The sequence below is a fragment of the Balaenoptera acutorostrata genome, chromosome 17 (assembly GCF_949987535.1).
Source record: "Balaenoptera acutorostrata chromosome 17, mBalAcu1.1, whole genome shotgun sequence".
Taxonomy (NCBI): Eukaryota; Metazoa; Chordata; class Mammalia; order Artiodactyla; family Balaenopteridae; genus Balaenoptera; species Balaenoptera acutorostrata.
This window is the reverse complement of record NC_080080.1, coordinates 34,390,267-34,414,933: the sequence shown is the minus strand read 5'-3', so window position 1 is coordinate 34,414,933 and position 24,667 is coordinate 34,390,267. Positions and strand designations below refer to the sequence as shown.

The 24,667-nt window shown below is 43.2% G+C and overlaps 1 non-coding gene across 1 annotated transcript; it reads right to left on the bottom strand.

The window, feature by feature from the left end:
- Positions 1-5,449: 5,449 nt before the first annotated feature.
- Positions 5,450-5,531, bottom strand: TRNAS-AGA (transfer RNA serine (anticodon AGA)). The gene has a single exon. It is a non-coding gene; the product is annotated as a tRNA-Ser (tRNA).
- Between the last annotated feature and the right edge of the window lie 19,136 nt (positions 5,532-24,667).

Sequence of the window (24,667 nt, the reverse complement as noted above, 5' to 3'; positions counted from 1 at the left end):
GAGTCTGCCTGCCAGTGCAGGGGACACGGGTTCGAGCCCTGGTCTGGGAAGATCCCACATGCCGCGGAGCAACTAAGCCCGTGAGCCACAATTACTGAGCCTGCGCGTCTGGAGCCTGTGCTCCGCAACAAGAGAGGCCGCGACAGTGAGAGGCCCGCGCACCGCGATGAAGAGTGGCCCCCGCTTGCCGCAACTGGAGAAAGCCCTCGCACAGAAACGAAGACCCAACACAGCCATAAATAAATAAATAAATAAATAAATAAATAAAATTAAAAAAAAAAAAAAACAAGAAACAACTCAAACAACCTAACCTTACACCTAAATCAATTAGAGAAAGAAGAACAAAAAAACCCCAAAGTTAGCAGCAGGGAAGAAATCATAAAGATCAGAACAGAAATAAATGAAAAAGAAATGAAGGAAACAATAGCAAAGATCAATAAAACTAAAAGCTGGTTCTTTGAGAAGATAAACAAAATTGACAAACTATTAGCCAGACTCATCAAGAAAAAAAGGGAGAAGACTCAAATCAATAGAATTAGAAATGAAAACGGAGAAGTAACAACTGACACTGCAGAAATACAAAGGATATTGAGAGATTACTACAAGCAACTATATGCCAATAAAATGGACAACCTGGAAGAAATGGACAAATTCTTAGAAAAGTACAACTTTCTGAGAGTGAACCAGGAAGAAATAGAAAATATAAACAGACCAATCACAAGCACTGAAACTAAGACTGTGATTAAAAATCTTCCAACAAACAAAAGCCCAGGACCAGATGGCTTCACAGGCGAATGCTATCAAACATTTAGAGAAGAGCTAATACCTATCCTTCTCAAACTCTTCCAAAATGTAGCAGAGGGAGGAACACTCCCAAAATCATTCTACGAGGCCACCATTACCCTGATACCAAAACCAGACAAAGATGTCACAAAGACAGAAACCTACAGGCCAATATCACTGATGAACATAGATGCAAAAATCCTCAACAAAATACTAGCAAACAGAATCCAACAGCACATTAAAAGGATCATACACCATGATCAAGTGGGGTTTATCCCAGGAATGCAAGGATTCTTCAATATACACAAATCAATCAATGTGATACACCATATTAACAGATTGAAGGATAAAAGCCATATGGTCATCTCAATAGATGCAGAAAAAGCTTTCGACAAAATTCAACACCCATTTATGATACCACCCCCCCAGAAAGTAGGCATAGAGGGAACTTACTTCAACATAATAAAGGCCATATATGACAAACCCACAGCCAACATCGTTCTCAATGGTGAAAAACTGAAACAATTTCCACTAAGATCAGGAACAAGACAAGGTTGCCCACTCTCACCACTATTATTCAACATAGTTTTGGAAGTTTTAGCCACAGCAATCAGAGAAGAAAAAGAAATAAAAGGAATCCAAATCAGAAAAGAAGAAGTAAAGCTGTCACTGTTTGCAGATGACATGATACTATACATAGAGAAACCTAAAGACTTTACCAGAAGACTACTAGAGCTAATCAATGAATTTGGTGAAGTAGCAGGATACAAAATTAATGCACAAAAATCTCTTGCATTCCTATACACTAATGATGAAAAATCTGAAAGAGAAATTAAGGAAACACTCCCATTTACCACTGCAAAAAAAGAATAAAATACCTAGGAATAAACCTACCTAAGGACACAAAAGACCTGTATGCAGAAAACTATAAGACACTGATGAAAAAGATTAAAGATGATACAAACAGATGGAGAGATATATCATGTTCTTGGATTGGAAAAATCAACATTGTGAAAATGACTCTACTACCCAAAGCAGTCTACAGATTCAGTGCAATCCCTATCAAACTACCAATGGCATTTTTCACAGAACTAGAACAAAAAATTTCACAATTTTCACACAAAACACCCCGAATAGCCAAAGCAATCTTGAGAAAGAAAAACGGAGCTGGAAGAATCAGGCTCTCTGACTTCAGACTATACTACAAAGCTACAGTAATCAAGACAGTATGGTACTGGCACAAAAACAGAAATATAGATCAATGGAATACGATAGAAAGCCCAGAGATAAACCCACGTACATATGGTCACCTTATTTTTGATAAAGGAGGCAAGAATATACAATGGAGAAAAGACAGCCTTATCAATAAGTGGTGCTGTGAATACTGAACAGCTACATGTAAAAGAATGAAATTAGAACACTCCCTAACACCATACACAAAAATAAACTCAAAATGGATTAGAGACCTAAATGTAAGACTGGACACTATAAAACTCTTAGAGGAAAACATAGGCAGAACACTATGACATAAATCACAGCAAGATCCTTTTTGACCCACCTCCTAGAGAAATGGAAATAAAACCAAAAATAAACAAATGGGACCTAATGAAACTTAAAAGCTTTTGCACAGCAAAGGAAACCATAAACAAGATGAAAAGACAACCCTCAGAATGGGAGAAAATATTTGCAAATGAAGCAACTGACAAAGGATTAATCTCCAAAATTTACAAGCAGCTCATGCAGTGCAATATCAAAAACACAAACAACCCAATCCAAAAATGGGCAGAAGAGCTAAATAAACATTTCTCCAGAGAAGATATACAGATTGCCAACAAACACATGAAAGAATGCTCAACATCACTAATCATTAGAGAAATGCAAGTCAAAACTACAATGAGGTATCACCTCACAGCAGTCAGAATGGCCATCATCAAAAAATCTACAAACAATAAATGCTGGAGGACTTCCCTGGTGGCGCAGTGGTTAAGAATCCACCTGCCAATGCAGGGGACACGGGTTCAAGCCCTGGTCCGGGAACATCCCACATGCCGTGGAGCAACTAAGCCTGTGTGTCACAACTACTGAGGCTGTACTCTAGAGCCCTACAATTATTGAGCCTATGTACCACAACTACTGAAGCCCACATGCCCAGAGCCTGTGTTCTGCAACCAGAGAAGCCACTGCAATGAGAAGCCCGCAGACCGCAATGAAGAGTAGCCCCTGCTCGCCACAACTAGAGAAAGCCTGTGCACAGCAACGAAGGCCCAACACTGCCAAAAACAAACAAACAAACAAACAAATAAATGCTGGAGAGGGTGTGGAGAAAAGGGAACCCTCTTGTACTGTTGGTGGGAATGTAAATAGATACTATGAAGAACAGTATGCAGGCTCCTTAAAAAACTAAAAATAGAACTACCATATGACCCAACAATCCCACTACTGGGCATATACCTTGAGAAAACCGTAATTCAAAAAGAGTCATGTACCACAATGTTCATTGCAGCTCTATTTACAATAGACAGGACATGGAAGCAACCTAAGTGTCCATAGACAGATGAATGGATAAAGAAGATGTGGCACATATATACAGTAGAATATTACTCGCCATAAAAAGAAACAGAATTGAGTTATTTGTAGTGAGGTGGATGGACCTAGAGTCTGTCATACAGAGTGAAGTAAGTCAGAAAGAGAAAAATACTGTATGCTAACACATATATATGGAATCTAAAAAAAAAAAAAAAAAAACGTTCTGAAGAACCTAGGGGCAGGACAGGAATAAAGACGTAGAGACGTCAAGCAGACGTAGAGAATGGACTTGAGGACACGGGGAGGGGGAAGGGTAAACTGGGACGAAGTGAGAGAGTGGCATGGACTTATATATACTACCAAATGTAAAATAGATAGCTAGTGGGAAGCAGCCACATAGCACAGGGAGGTCCGCTCAGTGATTTGTGACCACCTAGAGGGGTGGGATAGGGAGGGTGGGAGGCAGACACAAGAGGGAGGGGATATGGGGATATATGTATATGTATAGCTGATTCACTTTGTTATAAGCAGAAACTAACACACCATTGTAAAGCAATTATACTCCAATAAAGATGTAAAAAATAAAAATAAAAGGAGGGATGTTCCTTTTCAAAGGCCAAACATCTTCCAGCTTCTTTGTGGATTATAATCGAGATTATAACAGACACCTGCAGCAGGGTAAATAATAGAGAAAGCTATGGTTAATGGTCTCTCTGTCCAGCATGTGGCAACAGCAATTTTAATTGAAATCTTCTGAATGTTGAGAAGATCTTCTAGAAGAAGGGCAAGGGTCATAAATGTTCTCCCTTGGGGTTCTTCAACCCCCAATCCCACCAAGCCTGACTGCAGTGGTGTGCAGTCTTCTCAGAAAATCCTTCATTTCACCCCTGAAGACAAGCACATAGGCCCTTTTGGTTTTAAGTGCTATGTTGCTACCTATAACAGATATAAAACAAATCTAGGGGTGACCTAACTGACCAAAAACAGACTGGACAATGTGATAAAGCTTCCAGAATCTGACATGGTCCTTTTACAGTTTAATGAAGCCTATGAGCTCCTTCTCAGAATAATGTTTTTAAGCTCATAAAATGCAATTTGTCAGATTACAAAGGAAACCATTATACTGATATAGTTATCAAAATATTTAAAAAATTGTAATTTACATGAAATTTCTAAAAATCTTATATTTGTAGTTGTATGGAAATATGTATGGAAATATGTTAATATAAATGTTTCAGACATTACATGAAATTTCTAAAAATCTTATATTTGTATTTGTATGGAAATATGTATGGAAATATGTTAATATAAATGTTTCAGACATTACATGAAATTTCTAAAAATCTTATATTTGTATTTGTATGGAAATATGTATGGAAATATGTTAATATAAATGTTTCAGACATTACAGGAAACGTCTAAAAATCTTATATGTTCTGGTATAATGTTATAAGTAATAATCCTAGTTATTACTTTAAAATGTATATCTCAGAAATAACTAATTTTCTTGTCAACTGCGTTATTATGAACTTTCATCAAATCTTTAACCATGGTCATTTTTAAGTCTTTTGTCATTTACAGACAGTTCTGGGTGTACTCTGATGATTTTGCAAATATGTTCCTATAAAAGGGTTTCATCTTCAAGAAATTCATGGAAAAGACTCTGACAAGTACAGGTTTCTGGTAACTGACTGTACTGCTGAACTGAATGAATAAGCATTTTCAGAACTCTAATGAAAAACTGATGAACTCATAAAAGTGCTAACAAAAGATCAAGATGAAAAAAAAAGAAATTAATTACATGGGACTGAGTGAACTGATGAGGATGAGTATAATTTTTGTGACTTTCTGTCTGAATTAAAAAAAAAAAATCCCACAAGGACTCAGAGGAAAAGAATATACAAATCAATTTTCACTGCAAAGTAAAGGAGCTGTTACAGTGGAGGATTACTGGACTGAATGTCAATATTATGACATAGTATAAGTGTGTTTCATGTTTGGTAATTGCAATCATTGTTGCTTTTGTTGTGGTCATCCATGTACAATGCTTGGTGTCAGTCTATTTATCTCTTGTAAAAATAAAATACACTGTGTGTGTGTGGAAAAAAAAAAAAAAAGGAACTAACTCAGTTAACTACCACGTAGTCGGCAGGATTTGAACCTGCGCGGGGAGACCCCAATGGATTTCTAGTCCATCGCCTTAACCACTCGGCCACGACTACATGACAAGGTGGTTCCTTATAAAAGTAAACAGCTGTGCTGAAACTTAGGTCTCATAAAAGTAAATCACATACCAGAAAGACTAAATCATGTATCAGAAAGAGTATTTGCAGTCAGTGTTTCTTATTCTTTGATGACGTTTGGGTGACTATCATGCTGTTGTAACCATATTGCCAAGTAACACTTTGTCCTCAGAACTGGAAGGACTCCTTATTTGATGGATTGTTGGAATGAGATCAGCTTCTGCTCTGACAGCCTCTGGTGGAGATTCATGAGATAGATACCCCCTGCAAATTGGAACAAACTTTAACATTCACTTGACAATTATATGTAACAGCAATGATTTTTAAAAAATAGAGCTTAAGTGAATGCATATATTTTAACTCTGGAAGATTATATGAGACCTGGTTTCAGTTTGCTACTGTGGATAGAAATTAAATAGCTGAGCGCATAGACTGGAGAGAGATTTTAGTTTTCACTGTACATACTTCAAAATAACTTGAGTTTTACTATCATTGTTACTTATTTATATATTTTCCTTTTTCTGGTTTATATACCTAGGAGTGGAATTGCTGGGTCACATGGTAAAGCTATGTTTAATTGTTCCAGGAACTGCTAGACTGTTTTCCAACGTGGACGCATGATTTTCCTTCCCACCAGCAGTGTATGATGGTTCTGAATTCTCCATTCTTCCCCAACACTTGCTATTATATGTCATTTTCATTCAAGCCATCCTAGAAGATGTGAAGTAGTATCTCATTGTGGTTTTAATTTGCATTTCCCAGATGACTAATTACAGCATTTTTTTTCATGTGCAAAAAAAAAAAAAAATTGTAATTTAGCAATATAGTGCACGTTCATGAACACATTCAAAAACAAGATCTAGAGTGGGTCTAATAACTGAAGTAATATTGAAGTTGTGATGAACATAAACATGATTTTGAAATGTGTAATAGTTGCAAGTCGGTATAGAAATATCTGTGATTTCTATTAGTGACAAAGTCGCAGGTCCTGCTGATGCTACTGTGGTTTGTTTTCTATACGTAGTTATGGTTAAGAAAATGCTAAGGCTGAAGACTCCTGAACTCTATTCACAAATGTTTTGGGGGCCTGGGGAACCCCAGATTAAGCACCCCTGCTTAACCTGCTTTTAAGAAGGAAAAATGGACCCTGGTACACTTCAATCAAGGGAGGGACCCACTAGTATCTCCACTCACCTCACACTCAGTGAAGATCTGACTGCCCCTCTTAACTAAGTTGCAGTGAAGCAGGAGGATTGAGTCTGAATAGCAGTAAGTGCAATTTGCATCCCAGAGGGCCACCAGACTGGGGAGCCTCACCACCAATCCATTTTTGTTTGGCTCTGAAATGAGTTCTTCCTGGGTGTCTTCCTTTTGGAATGAAGAAACATGGGGCATGGGGAGAAGGGGATGTAAGTAAAGCATGACCTTGAGAGGCAGTTGCAGAGTCTGAAAATCTGGCTGCACTGGCTCTTCTGGGTATTCTTGGAATAGTCACTTTAACCTGCCCAGCCTCAGTTTTCTCACCTGTAACATGGGAGTTAAATAACTGATACCCAAGGAAATCAGGGTGTTGGGAAGAGTGTAAATATGACAGTCTATGTAAAAAATGTTTGGCAAAGACTGAAGCAGTGCTTGTCAAACTCTAATGTGCATAGAATCCCTTGGCGACCTTGCTAAAGGCAGATTCTGATTCTGCAGGTCTGGGGTGGGCACCAAGATTCTGCATTTCTAACGAGCAGCATCCCAGGTGATACCTAAGCTGTTGGTCTGAGGACCACACTTTGAGTAGCAAGTACTCTACAAATGTTCCTTGTTATCACTTAGTGTCACTTTAATATTCCATCTAATTCTCTCACACAAGGAGGATGACAGCTGAAGATAGGGAGGGAGGAACAGCTCATCAAGTGAGGCCGGGCTTCTGCTCAGCAAGATACTCTGGTCCTGCAGCCCCACCTCCCCTCCCTGCCTTCCACTACTAGCCATGGTGAGCAATGGCCATGACCAAGTCAAATCATGTTTCAGGCCCGATCAGCACAAACTAACCAATCATGGGAGTGGGAACAAACACCAAATAGGATATTTGTACAAAGAAAGAAGTATATGTAGAAAACGTTTTGCACTTATAATGCTAAACATCTCCCAAACTTCCCAGAGAATACATGTTGCATCTTTCGGTTTTGCAAGTCAGATCATTCATCCCTGCACAATTCTTCTAAAGCACCCCCTTTCTCATGGTACTCACAGGTGAAGAGCTTTAGATAGCTCTCTATGACCTATTGTATCTACTCTAAGCTTCTGTCTTAGAATGCCTAAGAATGACCAATATCAGAAGGGTGATAACGGTGCAGCTGAGAATGTGGAAGATGGAACACTAGGGCACGTTGGAGGGAGTGTCAACTGGTACCATCACTCAGAAGAGCAATCTGGCAGCTGTTGAGATTAAGCATGCACATGCCCTATGACCTGTGGACAAATTCTGGAATATATACTCCAAGGAAATTCCCCCACAGGTCCATAAGGATGTTCATCATGGGATTTCTTGGGGTAGCTGGATGTTGGAGACAGCCTAGGTGCTTATCATTAGAGAAAGGGATTATTAGTAAATCTGGCAGATGTACACTTAAAAACTAAATAGCAGTTAAGAAATGTCAACCAGATGTACATAGCAACACTGATGGATCTTAGAAACCTACTGTTGAGGGGAAAACATAGGAAACAGAACAGGATTTATAGCACATTATCATTTCTGTAAAGACACATTCACATAAAAGTAATATGCCTTTTGAAGAAGGTATGCATGCACATCTAAAGATATATTAAACATGAGAGTAGGTACTATGGGGGCAAAAGGAATATAATTAGGGTTTGGAGGTAAAAAGCAAAATAAGAGAACCTTACATGGATTAATGATGAAGTGCTTAAAAAACTGAGTTTTTAATTCAAATTTCTTCACCTGGGGTGAAAAAAAGATATAAGCAAAACAACCCCCTAAAACTTTCCTCTATAACGGCCTTCACGATCCAGCCCTACGTGACCTACCCCACATGTAACTCCCCATTTCGGGTGCCATCTTCCTCACTGTTGTCTCATCACAGATCATGGACTTTTTCTCTTTGACATCTTTTTGGCTGCAGTCAGCGTCTTCTCATCTTGGTTTCTTGCTACACTCACTTTCAATAGGTCCCTAGCAGACAGAACCTGGGCTCCAAGGTAATGTGGACATCATTGTCCAAAGGTGCGTTAGAATATGTTAGATCAGGGGTTTGCTTCCCCAGCTTTGGTGACACTACTGATTTGATAGAGAATCTAAGGAAGTCACTTAATTGTGCATCTCTCTCCTGTAGGACATACAACACAGCATGGTCATCTTTAATTCAAGTATTTCTATTCTTCATTAGACTGTGAGCTCATAGAGTGTGGGAACCTTATTTGCCTGTGTCCACTGCCCAGAGTTAATCACATAAGAAGCCCCTCTCTAATAATGTTTTAGAAATGGATTCCCCAGCCCCCTAAGCCAAACGGTGGAGCAACCTGGCCTCTAACTCTTTTATATCTAATTCAAAACTTTAACTGGTAGTAGTTTCAAAGTGCTTTGTATTATGGTCCTAGAATATGCCACAAAATTAAAACATGATAACAAGGAGAGAGTTGCTCCAGTTCTTGTGTCCAAAGGTATAAAGTACCATCTCTATTTTCCTTCCCTTCAAGAAACGGTGTAATGTATGTTCCAGAAACGATTGGATAAAACTAAAAAGAGAGTTTGGACATAGTTAAGGTGAACTCTTGGGTTCCCATGGTTTGAAAAGGAAAGCAGAATCGTATGAAACACTGGGGTGAAAGCCTTCACAAGAAAGGAGTGGGTATTCATCACTGGAGCCTCGTATCCTTCAGAAAGATGGAAGCTACCTTCTGTGCAGCCAGATCTGACATGCACATGACCAGAAGGGTCAGGTATTTGCCGGGTTGGTTGTTTATGGGAAAGCCAGCACTTCCGGTTCCCAAGTGGTGAGAACACGAAGCTCCCCGCTGAGGAAGTCGGCAGCATTACAGAGCATCACGGGAATCCTCCAGCCAAGCCTGGACTACAGCAGCCAGTCCTGATTGGTGCATTCTCCAGGAGGCGGGGTCAGAACTTCTTGCGAGATCTGAGGGCCTGAAGTTGGTGGCCCCGAAGGTGGGGCAGGGAAGTTCTTTGTCGTTTTGATCACTGAGGACACAAGCCCAGCACAAGGGCACGGGCTTCTGGAACAGGTTTTTCTCCTTGTACTGATCACTTTTCTCAAAAGGAAAGAGTAATTTCTAAATTTAATTTTTCACCACTGCCCTTCTAGGACAGGGTCCAACACTCATTGTTACACACCCAACTAAATGCAGTGAAAAGACCCTCTCACAGCTGAGGGACAAGCAAGCAGGTGGTGAAATGGATTGGTCCAGGGCCTGGCTTCATGCTCCCATCACCACAGCAGTTGGCAGTTTTCAGTTCCAAGAGACATTTGCTGTCTGCTAGGACTCGGGGTGGTTAGCTTCTGCTGCCTGCTGCTCCAGGAGAGAATTCAAAACCCGAGCATATGGAGAATATTTAAACTTAAATTTGGGTGTATGGCATTGGTTCCCTGGTACATTCGGCTTTGAAATTCACCATCTGTTCAGCATAAGAAGGCCGGGTGGACTAAGTGCCCGCTGTTCTGTGGTTTCGTACACCTTCCGAATCACCCCCGCACTGTCCCCAGCCCTCCCACCCTCTTCCGCCCATTGGAGGTCACACAGCCTCACCTTTTCAGGCAGTGGGCTTTAATAATTGTTGGGATATGGCAACACTAGGATTAACTGTGAGGAAAAAGTGGACAGATAGGAAGGACTGTAGTGGGAAATGATATAGGTCCCTTTGTAGGAGCAAAAACTAGGAAAGATCAGTGAATCTCTTGCATGTTAGAATCACCTGGGGAGCTCTTCAAAATGCCCAGTTCAGCTGCACCCAGGACCAATTAAGTCAGCAACTCTGGAGGTGGGACCGAGACATCAGTAGGATCAGGGAAGGTCAGTTTTTGAAGATCCTCAGGTGATTCCAGGAGACTTGGGTCTTGGTTCCAATCAAGCCACTAATCTCCAGTGTTGTCTAGGGAAAATCACTTATCCACTTTCTCTTCAGTTTTCTTACCTATTAAATGAGAGGATTGCTTCCAAGTGTATTTGACCAAAAGCAACACAAGTTTGATCCCCAGGGACCATTTTCTAAAATGGTTTTTTAGCTCTGAAATTCTAAGAATGCATTCAAGTGTCAATCAAAAGTCACAGTGAGGTTTGAACTCTGAAGTGTCTTGAAGTATCTGATCTGAACGTTGCTGTCTACTTCAAACTCATCGCACAAACTCTTCCAGCAAAAGTCTGGTAAAAGAACCCGGGTAACTTTCTAGGGCCTCCTCTAGTAAAGGAAATGTCATTCTCCTTCTATTTCACAAGACTTTGAAGAAAGGACAGTGGATCTGTTTGTCTCTCATTGCTACTTAGCTAGAGAATTAGGCAACAGTTGAGAAAGGTCGCTGGTGCTTGCTCACGCTCCCTCTCTTTCTCTTCCCACATCTGAGGATAATTACTACCAGGCAAGAACATTTAATATGAATTCACTTAGAGAATCACAGTTTTGTAATCAGTGGGGAGAAAAGTTTGATTGGAACTTCATATTGAAAAATGAAACTAAATGATATTAAAATATGTTTTCTTAGGTTTAATAAGTCTAGGTTATCACTGCAAATGTGCACTAATTCTTTTTTTTACAAGCATCATTCTTTTTTTTAATTAATAAATTAACTAATTTGGTTGTGCCGGGTCTTAGTTGCGGCAGGCAGGCTCCTTAGTTGTGGCCTGCATGTGGGATCTAGTTCCCTGACCAGGGATCGAACCCAGGCCCCCTGCATTGGGAGTGCAGAGTCTTAACCCCTGCGCCACCAGGGAAGTCCCAAACGTGCACTAATTCTTAGAGAATGAATTATATGTTATTTTTCTCAGCATACATTTTCTGACAAAATTATAAATGATAACATCTTTCACTTTACTTGGACTTTTAAAGCCCTATCACAGAAGAAGTAGGGGGCAGTAGTATTAGCTGAGAAGTGATGTTTTAGTAGGGACCAATTTTATAACTTTATAAGAATATTTTCACTGCTTAACTTCCTAACTTCAAGGAATTAGAGTAATTATAAATACACATATAAATACTTATGCCATATGTCCCCATCTATATGCAAAAGAGGTAAATGTACACTGTAAACTGTATGCTAGGTAACGCAAGTTACTGTATTCTGTATTTGAATATGGCATTACAGATAGTTACTATCTCCTGTGATTGGAGAAGTGGGTATATTAACCAAGTTTTAGTTTCTAAACCCCAAAACCTATCTCCTCCTACTCTACCATGGGCAATATACCACAGTCAATTTTTATAGATTCCTAGTTATTTCAGTAGCCATCTAATGACTGTGTCCTCAGAAAGAAATTGACCAGCTAACTTTTACGCATTGTAAATAATCTATTAATAATCTCGAACACTTACTGAGCTAAGGCTCTGTTCCAAGCACATCCCCATATTGTCTCAGTATTTACAGCAGCCCTGTGACCGACGTGAATAACACCATCTCCATTTTGTAAATAAGTTCACATGCATGCTCTATTTTGTTAACTACCCATTGAAATAATGTTTTCTGTAACAAGTCTTCCCATGTGGAAATCCTTTCTCCTTAGTCCTGTCTGAAAAGCATTTCCCTGGCCCTGGACAGGGAGTAACTCTGTGTATATAACTTTCTAGCCCCAACATTCATCACAGAATCCTAGACCTGAGTTGGATCTCCTTTGACATCAGCTCAAACCCTTCCCAGCATCCTGACAGGTGACCCCTCCACCCCCTGATTCAATGGTTCCAGTGTTCAGCTGCTCACCACCTCCTGGGGCACTTCATTTTTATTTTTATTTTAAAATAATTATAATTGTTCAAAAGTTTTTTCCTCATACCAAGTGGATACTTCTTCCTATAGCTTCCATCCCACTAATCCCAGTTCTGCCATTGTGGAGTTCCACCCCAACCAAATCTAATTCCTTTTCTGTGTGGATGCCATTCATATATTTGAAGCCCCTTATCACCTGAACTGTGAGGAGAATCTTCCTGCTGTGTGTTTACACATCTTAATCACTTTTTCAGCAGGCTGTAAACCTTGAACCAGAGCTTTTCCTGGAATTGAGCATCAATTAGTAAAGTAAATCAGGACCAATTAAATAAAGGTTAAACACAGGCCAGTAAATCACTTATAAAAGTGTTTGCATAATCCTCCAAAACAAAGGGTATTTTTTCCCCCAGACAACTGTGTAAAGGAGGCCTAAACCCACTAACAAGAATGTGATAAAGAAAGGTCACAAGGGGGAATTCCCTGGCGGTCCAGCAGGTTCGAGGGCGCAGGTTCAATCCTTGGTCGGGGAACTAAGATCCCGCAAACCACAAGGCCGATGGGGGAAAAAAAAGGTCACAAGTTGTTAATCCACTTCCAGGGCCTGACCCAGGCATCCTTCCTACCACTGCTTACAGCTTGAGATCCTCCCGGGGCTATGCTTCTGAATTGGTTCATTTTGACAACTGACCTCTTTTTAAAGCAGAGGTGCTCTATGAGATGGCCCTTGCGTTTCAGTAGCCACCTTCTGGCCAACTCCTGCCTTTTAGGAGTGTAAGAAGCTGGATGCAGTTGAAGAAGCAGCCTCATTTCATCTCCCTGGGCAAAGATGAGGGAGGCAGGTGGACAGTGTTAGAAGGGAGGAGGTAATCTTTCAGTTACCTTGTTTTTTTGTTGTTTTTTTGGCCACAACACGCGGCTTGCAGGATCCTAGTTCCCCCGACCAGGGATTGAATGCACGCGCTCGGCAGTAACACTGCGGAGTCCTAACCTCTGGACCACCAGGGAGTTCCCATCAATTCCCTTGTTTTTTAAGTTGAAGGATGCTTCTGAGTTTGGGAGTTCCAGGGTTTTCTTTGCCCAGCTGATTCCTCATCATTATCTGGGGGAAGGAATCGGCCTGAAAGAGCAACGTGAAGCATGGCGCCCTCTTCTAGTGAAGGGAATCAAGGCCTGCTGAGGTTGCCCCTGCGGGCCCACAGCTTCAGACCTTCCCACAGTCACATGTCCCATCCCCCTGTGGGACACATCTAAACTTCCCAGGTACGCCAGCTGTGGGAGCAGGGCGGGAGTTTCAGTTCTGCAAGCTGAAAAGAGCTCTGGAGTCGGATGGTGATGATGGTTGCACAATGTTATGAATGTACTAATACCACTGACATGGTCAAGATGGTAAATTTTATGTCATGTGTATGTTACAACAATACAAACTTGGGGGTATGTGGGAGGGCTGTGGCCACTCCCGGAGGCTGAGCCCACCAAGTGCTCTCGAGAAGCTGGGGTCTGGTCTCCTGATTAGAGCGATGGTCCCCAGGCCGGGTGCTCATGAACTGCACTGCGGAGTTTCAGATACAGATTCCTGAGCCCCGCCATAAAGACCCTGATTTGGCGCCTCTAGGGTAGGGCCTGGGAGTCAGTATTTTCCAAACACGCCTCAGATGGTTTTGATAATCACCCAAGTGTGGGATCTGCTGGGCTGGATTGTTAGGGAGCCTTTGTTATTAACCTCAGCGAATTCCAGGCGCCTGCTTTTTTCGGACTTAGACTCAACTATAAAGGTGCACAACACACTGGGGCATGTCTCTGGGCCTTTCAGGCTGTTGCTTGCCATTCAGTCATTTGACGAATGTATATTAAGTGCCCACCCTGTGCCGGGAACGGGGGTATGTCAGAAGAGGCAGGGTCTCAGCTCTCACAGAGCACGTCGTCCAGCAGAGATCGATTAGACCCCCTCACCCCTGCCCCTGCCCCTTCCCTTTCCAGCAGCCTTCACTCCCTTGCATTTTTTATTTCCCAGCCTGCTCACCTTACTAGATCAAGTTTTATAAATTCCTTCAGAGCTCGATCTGTGTCCAATTCATTTCTAGGCTGTCATTTTCTCCTGGACCTGCCCCTACCCCCAGTGCCCACACCTAGTGTTATGGTTTGCACTCAGTAAATGTCTGTTAAAGAGATTCATTCACTCACCCAACAAATATTTACAGAGTGCCTACTATGCGCTAGGCATAATTGTAGGTTTCAGGGCTATGAGGAGGGTGAGCTGGCGAGAGATCTAAGACACAGAATTTAAGCAGGAGCTCCCTCTAGGAGCAGCAAGGGCAGGGCTGTCCCCTGAGAGTGAGCGCCTCCTTAAATTTTGTGCCCTAGGTGCGTCGCTTGTCTCACCCTAGTCCCAGCCCTGCTAGGTGCCGGGGATACAGCCATGAACAAAACAGACAGAGATCAATGCACCTAAGTAAATTCTCCCTTCTCCCAGGGTCTTTGTGGGGCTCTGCGTGTTGCCTGTCCTTAAGTCTCTTTCATTTGTGTGCCATCTGCCTTCCCACCTAGACTGTGAAGTCTTATTCTGGTCTGCCCCTTCCTCTTCCCACCCCACCTCCACAAGCATTCTGCCTAGACAATGTTTTCCAGAATCTTGTCCTTGACCATCTGCATGGGACTTCCTCGTGGCACCGTTTAAAATGCAGCTTCCCGGTCTCACCTTTTGAGTCAGGTTCTTTGAGGGTGAAAACTCAGGATTCTGCATCAAGGTCCCTGGGTTGTCAAGGCAGGTTTAACGTGTGAGGATCCCCAGCCCACCGATTTGTTCAGTCAGTACTGCTGACTAATACTAGGAGGAGAAGACAGGGGAAAGGGGCATTTTGAAGGTGCTTCAGTTTCTTTGTGATTCTGTTCACAAAGTCAGAAGACACAGGTGTGGGAAAGGGAGGGTCTGGAGAGGTACATGCTGGCCTTGACTCTGACCCTATGGAGCTCTGCAGGGAGATCTCTCAGCTCAGCCTTGCACCTTAGCTGGGCCACTCCAGGCCCTGCCCCATCATCCCTGGAGACTTATCGGGTTGCCTGCCTTACCTCCCCAAGGAGCTAGAGGCTGGCATTTCCCGTAGCTTTGGGTCAAAAGTTTCCATGGAGACAGTGGAAGCGGTGTGTATGTAGGTGGCTGGGGGGAGAGTCTGAGAGCCCCAGGGCAAATAACGAACGTGGGAGGGTCTGTAAATCTGGTCTTCCCTGACCTCTAAGGCAGGTACCCACCATTTTCACTTGCTTCACATAGTGCCCTGCACAGATGCCCACACACTTTGGGCTGTCAGGTGCATACTGTTTAATGGTAATCATCTGAATGAAATAAATCCATTGTGTGAGTTACCAGTAAACCCAGTTTACAGGGTGGAGCATATGTCAGCTTTCCCAATCCATCAACACCTTGGCAGTATCAGAGTGAGATTCCTCTGCGGATCCACCACACCCAGCTCCCTCAAAGAGTTCAGGAGTAGATCTCATCTGCTTTTGAAAGGGTTCAGGCATGCAGATGGAGGACCTATCAAAGTCCAGCTGAGGAGGGACTTTGGGGTAGTGTCAACATCTGGATCACGGTCCCAGGGTCCCTAAATGGTAGGTTATTGAGGGCTTTCAACAGCAGGCCATCGGAGTTGAAATGATTAATAACCTATTTATTTGCTTGTAAGGTTGGTGACAGTGGTTTTCAAGCTTTATGTGCATCAGTATCATCTATAGAGCTTGTTAAAACAGGTGCCCAGATGCGACCTCAGAATCTTGAGAGTTGGAGCTTGGGAATCTGTCTTTCAACACCTCCCCAAGCAATTCTGCTACACACACATCTCAGAACCTCAGGTGTTTTGAACTAAGGACTCTGCAGTGTTTGTGTCTTTATTCTGCACACCTCTCCCCACCCTTTCCTTCAAGCGTGGTGGTTTGTACCCTGGCAACTTGGCTAAAATGAAACTACCTCTCCCAGCTCCCCTTCCCCGTAACCCTGAGTTAGAGTTGGACAAAGGAGGAGCTCGTAAAAGATCTGGAAGACGACCGTGAGGTGGCGGCCATTACTCTCGGAAGGCGGTCAGGGTTAAGTTCGGTGACGGGGAGACACAGAGGTGCCAGGTCCCACTTGTCCTCGCTCTCATCCACTCCACATCCAGCTCCTCCTGACAGCAGCCCCAGACCCTCCCTCAGATGCGTGGTGGCAGATCCCTGGAGGAGGGACCCACACAGGGCAGAGTCTCCCTGCAAAACCTCCCTGAAGGCTTTTTTTGCGGTCCCTCCGCAGTGGCGGGGTCTACTTAGCTTATCCGACTGGGTGCTTGGTGGCTCCTTCTCTGACCCTCCAGTCCCTTCCAGGTCTTCACCTCCCCAGCTCCTCCCACGGGGAAGTCAGGTCTCACTCCTATAACAAATCCCTTACCTCAGAACTCACAGGGGATTCTGCTCCCCCTGGGTGAACCCTGATGGACCAGTCAAGAAACACTTCCCATGTCCAAAATAAAGCAACACTTGGGAATTGGCCTTCCATTTAGATCCAAGAAATGTCCATGGGCTATTAAGATGTGTCGACATCAGTTACAAGGTAACTCAGTTAGTCCTACCATCCATGATCACAGGGTAATTGAAAAAGATGATTCCCCAGATTCTCTGCTGGCAAATAACAGCACCTTGGGCAAATTAGAAAAAGGTGCCTCCTTTGGGAAGCGTTAGTAAAAATCACCCCTTCCTTCCTCCTGCTTTCCCTTTTAATCTGGGTGCCCTTGTGCAGGCCACAACCTGCATGACTGGATATATATAGCTGCCCTGGGTACCTATTCTGTCCATTAATGCCAAGGGGCCCTGAGTCCAGCCTCTAATTGCTTTCCTAGTATCATCAAGCATAGACAGGTCACAAAATAGTCTCACCAAAATGTTTCAGGGAAGAATAGAATTTCCTTGGTCCTTGTACAATTTTTCTGTCCCCAGTGCCATGGGCAGCCATCCTTCCCTGATCATTCATGCCAGTAAGCTCTAGCAAGATTACCACAGCCCTCACTATACGGTAGTGTTACTATTTGTTTGATATCTGCCTCACCCACTAGAGAGTGAGCTCCCTGAGGACAGGGGCTCTGATCTGGTTGCCTTTGGATCCCCAGTGACCAGTATAGTACCTGGCACAGAAAAGCATGCAATAAATGTTTGTGGAATGAGTTAATGGATCAAGCAGAACTAAAGGAAAACCCCTGTTTTCCTCAACTCCTCAGACTTCTGATATCAGACGGGTAGGTTTTTCTATACCCAACAACTCTCCAATTATCAGTGCACACCAACTGGGTACCTTATAATTTAACTCAATTCTAACACTAACTGCCTGGAGCTAGCACAGACCTCACAGGTTATAGGCTCGGTCCCATAAGATTGACCCCCACTTCAGATGCCAGCCCCAAGTCCCAAGCTGTCACCTGTATTGCTGACCAACCAGCTATGAATCAGGGGTTCCCATGACCCTCTCCTCAGCTTCGAATATTTGTTAGAGTGGCTCATAGAACCTACCTATATTTACTGGTTTACTGTGAAGGATATAATAAAGGATACAGGTGAACAGCCAGATGAAGTGGTACATAGGTTGAGATCTGGACGGTCCCAAGTGCAGGAGCTTTTGCCCCCATGGAGTTGGAGTGCAACACCCTCCCAGCACATGGATGTGTTCACCAACCCGGAAGATCTTTTATGGAGACTACATCATGTAGGCATGATCCATTATTAACTCATCTCCAGTCCCTCTCCCCTCCCCAGAGGAATGGTGGGGGAGGGACTGAAAACTCCAAGCTTCTAATCATGACTTGGGCTTTCTAGTGAACAGCCCCCATCCTGAGCCATCCAGGAGCCCACCAAAAGTCACCTCATTAGAACAAACGATGCTCCTTTCACCCAAGAAATTCCTTGGGATTTAGGAGCTCTGTGTCAGGAACTGGGGGCAGAGACTAAGTATATAGTTCTTTTTAGGTCACTAGAGGTCACATCTGGTTCTGGAGCTGAGTCTTTCCTATCAGGCTATGTCCTTGTTTGAAAGGGTCAGGAGCCAGGGACCAGATCTTTGCCTCCCTTATAGAGTATGTGATTCACACACCGAGAGGCCAGATACTGGGCACCATGGACCCTTCTGGTCTGAGGTCTTCACTGGTGCTTGGTCAATCTTGGCTGATCACAAGCTATATCCAGGTTAGTAAATATGTGACATAAGGGCCCCCAATCCATTCTCCAGTGCCCATGATCACTAATCTATTTTGGCCCTCAAGTCTTCTCAAGACAACACCCTGGATAGTTACTACCAACTGATCAGAGTTGCTACACTAGATGGAAGCCATGTCTTGCCTTGGGCAGCCTCTGAGAGCTGTCTTACTGCCATCTGGGCCATCAGAGGCATCCATATTTTTGTTTGCAGGAAGGCCTTTGCCAAAGAACATCAACAAGTAAAGTAGAAACTGAGTCCTAAATAAATGGCCCCAACTTTATCCAACATAAGTAACCATTAAACCAACCACAAATAACCATTTTTTTTTCAATCAAATGTAAAAGGCAAAAAGATGGCTTTGTTTGTCTGATGTGGTGCAACTTTAAAATGGGGGTTAGAAACTAAAAATAGAGTTACTGTATGATCCAGCGATCCCACTCCTGGGCATATATCTGGAGAAAACTCTAATCTGAAAAGATACATGCATCCCAATGTTCACAGCAGCACTATTTACAATAGCTAAGACTTGGAAGCAACCTAAATGTCCATCAACAGAGGAATGGATAAAGAAGATGTGGTATATATATACACAATGGAATGTTACTCAACCGTTAAAAAGAATGAAATAATGCCATTTGCAGCAACATGGATGGACCTAGAGATTATCATACTAAGTGAAGTAATTCAGACAGAGAAAGGCAAATATCATGATACCACTTATGTGTGGAATCGTTAAAAATGATACAAATGAACATATTTACAGAACAGAAATAGACTCACAGACATAGAAAACTAACTTATGGTTGGTTACGAAAGGGGAAAGGGTGGGGAGGGAAAAATTAGTAGTATGGGATTAAAATATACACACTACGGGACTTCCCTGGTGGTCCCGTGGTAAAGAGTCTGCCTTACAATGCAGGGGACGTGGATTCGATCCCTGGTCAGGGAACTAAGATCCCACATGCCATGGGGCAACTAAGCCCGCACACCACAGCTAGAGAGAGAAGCCCGCGCACCGCAACGAAAGATCCTGCGTGCCTCAACAAAGATCCCGCGTGCCGCAACTAAGACCCGACGCAGCCAAAAATAAATAAATTAAATAAATAGTAAAATAAATCTTATAAAAAATATATACACACTACTATATATAAAATAGATAAACAAGGACCTACTGTATAGCACAGGGCGCTATACTCAATATTTTGTAATAACCTATAATGGAAAGGAATCACTTTGCTGTATACCTGAAATTCACAACATTGTAAACCAACTATATTTCAATTAAAATTTAAGAAAAATTAAAAAACCAAATGGGGGTTTGATATGGACCCAAATGCCTGGGGACAAGTCTGCCCCCACTGGGGTCTGTTTCACTGCAGAGACTTCTCTCCCTGCCCCAACACACAGTCTGGTTCATCTTGAATCCAGCAGGGCCATTAGGGGTCTCTGAATCCTGTGCATCTCCTGGCTCTGCAGTTGCCTCGCTTTGGTTGCAGAGCTTGGCATTTGGTAGGAGTGAATCTGCTGTCAGGCGTGGAGGGGAGGGGAGGGGAGGGGCAGGCTCTGTGGAGCAATGGAAGGGGGATGGGAGGGAGGCAACCATTTGGCTTCCTGCTCCAGTTCTGCCACTTAGTAACCATGTGACCTGGGACAAGTCAACAGTCTGAGCCTCTATTTCCTCATGTGTGAAGGACGTGGCGGAAAGAGTAATTATTAGTTGCTTATAGGTATCTCATTGGGATATTGAGAACATCAAATTAAATTGAATGGCTGATGTGAAAGTGCTTTAAGTAAGGTAGGAGAAGGTTCTGTTCTGTTCACTGCTTTATAGCACAGAGTCTGGCCCATAGCCTAGTGAGGTATTCAGTAAAATGTTTGTCGAATAAATAAATGTAAACACAAAAATCTTTCCCCTCTGTGGGGTAGAGAGGGGAACGATGTCAGAAGCGCACGGTGAGCTTCAGAGATGGTTGTGATAGTCTATGTCTACGGCTGCATGGAGGTTACATGCTTCACTGGTACTCTGTGTGCTTGCATGTTAAATATTCTTCGGTATGTGTTCAACATCTCATTAAAGCACTTAAAAAATATAATGCAAAAAAGAAAAAAGTAGAGAGGAAAACATGCGGTAAAGTACCTTGCCAAGAGAAGATAGTATTGTAACTCCTGATGTTGCTTCCACGCAAGCAGTGAAACTGTTCTGAGTGACCACACTCAATTCATCAAGGTCCTATGTTTGGGCCAAGCATTGCTGAAAGCAGAGGAATTTATAGAAAGAAAGTTATATCAGAAACCAAGACTTGATGGGATCTACTTTTTAATGAGAGAGTATGTAGGCTGATTTTTTTTTGTTTGAAGTCACTGCCTTTCACTTATATGCGGGTCACACTTGAGCCTAGTCAAGGTAAAGTACGAGTAAGCTGTCGTGCCTTGGCTTGTGCAGTAGCCTCTGCCTTGCTTCACCTTGCTGGTTCATACTTGTCGTTCAAGACCTACCCCAGGTGTCATCTTTTCTGGGAAGTTCCTCTGAGCTGCCACACTGGCATCCTGCCACCTTAGCTCATCTGTGGCAGTGGTTCTCAATAGGGCTGATTTTGTTCCTCAGGGGACATTTGGCCCTGTTTAGAGATATGTTATTGTCAAGGCTGGATGGGGGTGGGGTGGAGGGTATACCACTGGCTTATGGTGGGTAGAGGCTAAGGATGCTGCCGTGCATCCTACAACACACAGAACAGTCACCCCCACGACAAAGGGTTCCCTGATCCAAAGTGTCCATAATGCCGCTGTTGAGAAACCCTGCTTGATGGAGTGAAATTTTCCTTCTGTCTCACTGAGACCCGAGCTCATCCTGGGCAGGGCCTTTGCTGATTCAGCCTTTTATCCCCAACACCAGTGCACTGCTTAGAAACACGCACACACACACACACACATTTACTTTCCTATTCATTTGTTCCCCTACTCTGTGTAAGGTGCAGTACTAGCTGGAGATGCTCTCAAGGAGTTTTGTAATCAAGTGGAGGACAAGGTCATGTAAATACCGAATCATTCGCAAGACAGATCGAAAACAGGGTCTTAATAGAGGAACACGTAAAGTGCTTTGGGAGAACGGATTACTAGGTTGAACCAAATGAAGTTGCTGACATTCTACCTTTTTGACTAGAAAAACAGCAATGTTATACGGCTCACTCACAAGTGTGGTTTACCCTAAATACTTTGGACAGAGTTGGGGGCGATGAGCAGACTTCACAGGGAAGGAGAGACGCAGGAAGCACGTGTTTCACAGCCTGCCTCCTCTGCGGCATGAGAGAAGGACCTTATTTTTTACATCGTATTTGTGCCCACTTTTACTTCTTTGTATCACCCCCCGCCCCCTGCCACGTCACACTTCCTGGAAGAATGCCTTACAGTTAGAAGGCACTGGTAATTTTTTTGTTGACTAGAGTTCAGGTAAACTATTTGTACTTCAAGTTTGTTTTATCATTGTCCTTGCACTTTAGTCCCAGGGAACTGAAGAACAGTGTTATAGAGGCACAAAATATGTAGTGCTTTCCTGGTGGCAACAGGTACAAGAAGACACAGTCCCCCAGTACCATCCGAAGTCACAGCCTGTCAGAAGAGCCATAATGGAAACTGCCAGGAGCTAAAAGCCCAGAAGCATGGCTGGGGGCCATCTGTGCTATCATGTGACCCTGGTGTGTCAGGCAGCCCCACATGCACCTGGCCCACGAGCCTTTGCCACTTACCTCGTGCTCTGGAGCAGGTAGTGGAGGATAAACATTTCAAAGTTGGACTCAGAACTTGGCAGGGTCCAGCTGTCAACCACACGCAAGCCAGAGAACTCTGGAAAATTGAACTGTTTATAAGGTCAAACTTTGGTAAGTCTGATAAAGTCTGGTTGCAGGTATCCATCTAGTCTCTTGAAAGAATTGCCCGGAAGCTCATTGCTGAATGGTTGGATGTTACCAGTGGTGAACAGTCTCTGCTTGTGGATGGAATCTGGCAGCTCAGACAACACCCCACAGCTCCTGATGCGAGTCTGGGCGGGAGCTAGGAGGCTTGCAGCCAAGAAGATAAACCCAGGACAGCCCTGTAGGCTATCCAACCATCTGGCAGGTGGACTTACTCAGGGCCGCTGGTGACCCCTGCCACGACCAGACACCAGTAGCAAGACAGCCTGGGATTCTGTGCTTGTCCTTTCCTTTCCATGGGGCTCCTAGAGAGAGAAGTGGCACTTATACTTCTAGATGCAACAGTGATCCCGAGTTCATTTGTCCATGTGGATCTCAGTTGATGCTTGAATTCTGTCCTAACTAAACCTTGTTGTCAGAGCCGTGGATTAAATACTGATTCTGGCCTAAATAAGGCAACCTCTAGGGACTTCCCTGGTGGTGCAGTGGCTAAGAATCCTCCTGCCAATGCAGGGAACAGGGGTTCGAGCCCTGGTCCGGGAAGATCTCACATGCCGCGGAGCAACTAAGCCCGTGCACCACAGCTACTGAGCCTGCGCTCTGGAGCCCGCGAGTCACAACTACTGCGCCCACGTGCCACAACTACTGAAGCCTGTGCGCCTAGAGCCTAGAGCTCTGCAACAAGAGAAGCCACGGCAATGAAAAGCCCACCTGCCGCAACGATGAGTAGCCCCCGCTCACTGCAACTAGAGAAAGCCTGCACGCAGCGATGAAGAGCCAACGCAGCCAAAAATAAATAAATAAAATAAATAAAATAAATAAATAAATAAATAAATAAAGCAACCTCTAGGTGTGGAGGATTGTTTTAAGTAAAAGAAGAATTCAGGGGCAGGGGAGGGATAAATTGGGAGATTGGTATTGACATATACACATAAAATATATAACTATATATATCTATATAAAATAGATATATCTAATAAATAGATATATATAAAATAGATAACTAATAAGAACCTACTGTATAGCACAGGGAACTCTACATATACACATAAAATATATAACTATATATATATTATATATATCTATATAAAATAGATATATCTAATAAATAGATATACATAAAATAGATAATAAGAACCTACTGTATAGCACAGGGAACTCTACTCAATACTCTGTAATGACCTATATGGGAAAAGAATCTAAAAAGGAGTGAATATGTGTATATGTGTAACTGATTCACTTTGCTGTACAGTAGAAACTAACACAACATTGTAAATCAACTATACTCCAATAAAAATTAGTGTTAAACAAAGAGAAGAATTCAGACCATGGATATAGCATTTCTTTTTCTTTTTTAAAAAAATTTTATTTATTTATTTTTATTTTTGGCTGCGTTGGGTCTTCGTTGCTGCGCGCAGGCTTTCTCCAGTTGTGGCGAGCGGGGGCTACTCTTTGTTGCGGTGCGCGGGCTTCTCATTGCCGTGTCTTCTCTTGTTGCGGAGCCCAGGTTCTAGGTGCGTGGGCTTCATTAGTTGCGGCATGCGGGCTCAGTAGTTGTGGCTCACGGGGTCTAAGCACAGGCTCAGTAGTTGTGGCGCACGGGCTTAGTTGCTCCACGGCATGTGGGATCTTCCTGGACCAGGGCTCGAACCCGTGTCCCCTGCACTGGCAGGCGGATTCTTAACCACTGCGCCACCAACGAAGCCCCAGATATAGCATTTCTTGAGCTGGTTTCACAAAGATATATTTTTTGTTTTAACACTGGTCCGTGGGGAAAAGGTTTGTGGAAATTTGAGAAGGGGATGTTGATGGACTCAGATGCTTTGGAGCTTATCTATGAGACTTGGTGAGGCAATAGGGCTTCCACCATTCTCCCTCAGGGAAAAGGTTACTCAACTTTTGAAGCCCCACAAATTTTGAGCCTTTGTTATTGAAATCTCACTGTCCTTAGATTTTAAAGGACAGTGAGATTTGGGACTGTACCTTCTCAAAGGTACCCACTCTCTAATTCCTCCTGTGGAGTTTGCTCTTGACAGAGCTTGACACCATTTGTTTGTGATG